The following is a 5,000-nucleotide window of genomic DNA, read 5'->3' as shown; positions in this document are numbered from 1 at the left end:
CAGGAGGTTGTGAGTTCAGCTCAGGCTGGACCAACACTCAGTGCTGCCTTTGTAATTACACCTGCAAAGGGTCAGACTTTCAAGTCTTCTTGGATAAGGAATATAAAATGTAGTATTTAAAAATGCCTTTAACTTTCACGTTTTTTATTTCAGAAAGCGAGCCCAAGCACTGAAACATGAAACTGACATTGCCTGCCTGAATTTTTCAGGCTCTCCTTTCATTACTGCTCTTGAAAGTAACGTTAATACAACGTAATGTAGCGATGATAAGCATCTAAACTTGATTCATCTCTCCACAGTTCAAATATAATTATTGCTTTCGTATTATAAGTTTTGCCTTAGTGCAGTTTGTTTGAATGTCCATGTTAACACAAGGGTTATTACTTCAAAAGTCCATTGATAAGCTGCTCCCCCGCTTTGGAAGATCGAATTTTGCAAAAGAAAAAGAAAATTGAGACAACAAACTTTGAAGTTCTATTAGTAGACAAACAAATACGGTTTAAAAACACTAACACAGTGGTTGCTTGAGCTTTCACATCAATTAAGTCTTAAGATGCTCTAGATGCGATTATTTTTCAAGAATATTTGGATACACACAAGTGCTTAGTAGCCAAGGTTTGAAATGTGGAGAGCAGGCTGGGCATCACAATGAATCGGTCGGCCTTTTGCCTCATGAGTCAAGGTTGCTGCCTAACGGTCGCTCGGTCACCTGGGGCGCCTTATTTGCGAGCGTGGGTGACCAAATTTCTGAACAAGTAGCCCGAACGAGCGCCTTACTTGATTTATCCTCACTTTCTTGTAAATATAATCCCAGCTGGAATTAATTTATTCTGGGCTCTTGAAAAAATGATTCTGGCTACTAACTTTTAATGTTGGAAGCCCGAAGGGCTCCCGGAAAAATTTCTTAGGCAGCAGCCTTGTGAGTACTTGCCAACTTCTGGATGTTTTCTTGCATGTGGTGGAAAGGTATGTGTCAAAGTGACAACAGCAAACAGCTTGTGGAGGAATAGAGATTGCTTGTAGGTTGGTGTTCAGTTGTTCGAGTAAAGTAATCAATGAAAGAAATCTTCGAGAGCAAGAATCCCGAATAAACGCTTCAAGATACAAAATGGTTCCTTTAGGAGCCATTGTTCATGAAAAAGGCAATGATCAACAACAACAATGTGCTTTCAGTTTGTTATATGTTTATTCAGGGTCATCTTGAGAAGCTTTTATGAATATTATTTAGGCCGTAGAAAACTCCAACCTCAGATGTTTCCGTACCCCCAATTTTTGATTAGAATTTTGAGAAAAAAATGCGGCTTTTATATGGACTTTTGCAGTAATTTAGCGGAGCAGTCAAGGTCAGTTTCGCATTTCAGCGCTTGTGCTAGCTTTCTGAAATTAAAAAGTGAAAATTAAAGGCATTTCAAATACTACATTTTATTAGCTTTCCAGTGGTATAATAGTTTCCTTCGGTTTCTTAAAAGACAAGGGTGAGGAAGAGCAATTTTCCAAAAGACACCCCTGAAGATTGTTCTTGAAGAGTAAGGGGGAGACCCCCTTTTGTGGCCTGTCCTCCTTTCACATACATTGTGGGTTGGGTGGGTGAGATCAGTATGGACTGATAGTGGCTGCCAGAGGTGCTTTTACAAGCTGACATCTGATCTCACCCTAGAGAAAGAATGGTAAACTGCCATGAGAATTTGTGATTTGTGCAGTATTAATCGTAAACTATAAACCATAAAAATTTACAGTTTTAATGCATTTTTCAGGGTCCGACAGATATTTTTGACAAGACTTGTCCCTGGGCAAGTAGCATGTAAGAATTACTTGCCCGGCAGAATGAGCTGCTTGTCCCATATCAGTTCACAGTGGTAAAATATTAGTGACTGAACCTATGCAAATGTTGGCCACTTGCAACATATTAATTTTTGTACTTCATGACTCCCCGCTCAGTATCAATTGTCAACCAAGAAAACTCTTCCAGCCATTTCGTTTGGAATAGTGGTCGGTGTGTTTTTCATCATCGCAATCTTTGTTGTAGTCATTGCTTTTCATCTTCCACTTTGAACCCTGTATACTATCACCAGTCAAAGAGGATTTCATGACAGACTTATTCATGTTAATGTTACATTAACATAACAAAGTTGTCTGTGTTTCGTGACAAACTTTCAAAAAAGCAAATATCCTGTTCCAGGCTCCCAGATAGTCGGGAAAACGAAAACAACTGCGTGGGAAAAGCGAGTGGGGGCTTGGGTTGAGGCGACCCGCCTCGCCTTGACTCAAGTCTCTCCTCAACTCAAGCCCCCACTCATTTTTTGCATGCACTTTTTTCTCTTTCTTTATCATCTGGGAGCCTGGAACAGGCTAAAAAGCGAAAAACATTTTATCCGTGGTATGGCAGCCTGACCTTGGGGACTTTACCAGGAGGAGTAGTGGGTATGAGACTCATGAAATGTTATGTACAAAGATGATCGCTGTTGAGGAAGAGAAATGCAGACAAACAACTCTGAATATGTTCACTTTATGATATTTATTACATTTCAAAATACTTTGATTTTAATTACCAGTAGAATGGTACAGTACATGTTGAATGGGTGGGTACATTGTACCGATATCTATTTGTTGTGCAAAATGACTTGTTAGCCAAATGCTACAGCCTGGCAAGCTTCTTCTAGAGTTAAAACACGTACCTGGCAATGATATTTTTCAACTTGTCCTGGGTGTCTGGGCCTAACATTTGTTGGACCCTTATTTTTGATGGGCAAAACTTCAGCCTGGGTTGGTATTTAATTGTGTATTAGTGTCTTTTGAATAACTGTAAATATGATTTTCTCCCCTTAAGTTAACATACAAAGTCATTTGCTGTTGATGGCCCAGCACAAACCTTGGTTATTGATTGTTTCTTTTTATCTATTACCATGAATTTACTATCAGTTATATTCCTGGCTTTTATAAATTTAAAGAAAAACTCCTTTGAAGTGAAGTTGTGGGGTCTGATGTGAGAGTGAAACCTTTGGCTTTTATGACTTTGAGATGATTGCCTTGTCATTTAGGCTGCCATTGTATATACATTGTGACGGGTCTGGAAAGTGTTTTAACAAAACCACATGCAAGTGATTGGGATCAAGATTAGTGCACATAATAATATTATTTATTATTTGTTTACTTTAATTGACTTTGACATTACATCAGTTAGTGACCTTTGAACTGGCCAAAATGGGAAAGGCTGCTTGTAGTTACTTGTTAGCACCACAGGGTACTTTTGATAAGCTTTGGAAACACCTTTATAGACTGAAAATCCCTTAAATACAGTAGCAAGCATATTATCAAAAAGAGCTGTTGCTGAATAAAATATTCCGTATAAGATTAGCAGCAAAATTTTCAGGGATTCTTTCCATCCTTTCAATACGAATGGGTGTTGAATTTGTTTTATTTCAAGGAGTATGAAGAGAAGGGACCACAAGCGTTGAACGTGTGTGCTTCTAGAGGGCTTAGGGGTATCTTCCTCTGCAGATTTTTTAATCTGGGCCTCTTAGTCTCAGAGTGCATTCCCCACATTTTGGAGCAAAAATTTCATTTTTTATGAACAAAGCTGGACCAATCCAAGGTTCATCATCTGTTGCACTTGTTTTCACGTTATTTGGGAAATTTGGGATGCAACCTCAATCAAAGTGAAATAGCTGGCAAGTATTGTCAGCCTCTGGCTCCTGTTGAAACCTCAGCATATTCTGGATTAAGACGAGAAATCTAATGTAAAGTCTGGTTGGGACATCATAATGATAATTTGTCTAATAATTTTATTTACTATATAGATACTGATGAAATACCAGGAGATTTCTCCTTTTACTAAAAAATAATCTTCACCGTGCACAGTGAACATATCATTTTTATCTTTCATATGTGAGAATATAGGTGTCATTGTAGTAACGAACACCATAAGCCAATAAAACGCGAGCTTCCTCTTTATTGTAAGATACTTTTGTGCTTTGATATAGATAATTCTTCTCTACTACATTAACATTTTTATTGCAAAATTTTACATTATCATCATTTGTTTTTGATAACTTTCATATCTTGCTTTAGCAGTTGGTGACCATTGACCACTGTACGAACCCTGATATATGACATTTTTTATCCAAAAATGAATTTGCCCTTGGCCTTTTTTATCCCTTTGTTTTTTCCTTTCTAGAGGAGTGGTTGGAGCCAACATCATCAGTGCCTCCACTTCCACCCCCACCGCCACCCCCAGTTCCACCGGGTCTCTTTGTACCAGAGACTATTGAAATTCCAGGGGTATATCCTCCTAGTTCCACAACCAATCATACCACCTCCACCTGATCTCCAGCCTATTGTGGACAAGTTAGCAATCTATGTGGCCAAAAATGGACCTGACTTTGAATCAATTATCATTGCTAAAAATGACCCTCGCTTTGATTTTCTGGACCCATGGAACACGCATCACAGCTATTATATTCTGAAGAAACAGGAGGCACAGAGACGTTTACTGGAAGAAAAGGCTGAAAAAGCCCAAGGTTGGTGCATCTCAAAGTACAATTGGCTTGATCCATTTAATTCCACTATGTGTATGTCATTGGCAGTATTAGCAACCTACAGCAAGATGTCTCATGTTATCTGCCCAAGATAACATGAGACATGCCCATGTCTGTGTTATCTGCCCAAGCCGAAGGCTGAGGCAGATAACACAGATAATTGTTTATTGTGCTCAGCTAACGGTGTCTTATCCAATCATAAGTTAAGTGATGTCCTTTTATTTTAAAAACGAAGTAAAATGAGTGTATATTTAAAGTCATAGTGCGGATTATGGACACGAACCTCGCACTGCTGGACAATTTAAGCACTTCCAATCAAAAGATTTTCATTTTGTGTCTTTGTAAATGTATTTCGATTGTTTTTCTCCCTTCTCGCAGCTCAAAATCTGGAATCAGAGTCACGTGACAAACAACTTCAGCTTGAGAGAAGAAGGAAAGCATCACTGTTCATCAGTATGCTAAAGA

General features: G+C 38.6%; 1 pseudogene; it reads left to right on the top strand.

Moving 5' to 3' along the window:
• The window catches only part of LOC137987869 (splicing factor, suppressor of white-apricot homolog), a 50,474-nt pseudogene that overhangs the window by 23,717 nt on the left and 21,757 nt on the right, over positions 1–5,000 (top strand).

The sequence above is a fragment of the Montipora foliosa genome, unplaced genomic scaffold (genome assembly GCF_036669935.1).
Source record: "Montipora foliosa isolate CH-2021 unplaced genomic scaffold, ASM3666993v2 scaffold_393, whole genome shotgun sequence".
Taxonomy (NCBI): domain Eukaryota; kingdom Metazoa; phylum Cnidaria; class Anthozoa; order Scleractinia; family Acroporidae; genus Montipora; species Montipora foliosa.
Note: the sequence above shows the minus strand (reverse complement) of the source record. Positions and strands in the feature narration are given on the sequence as shown.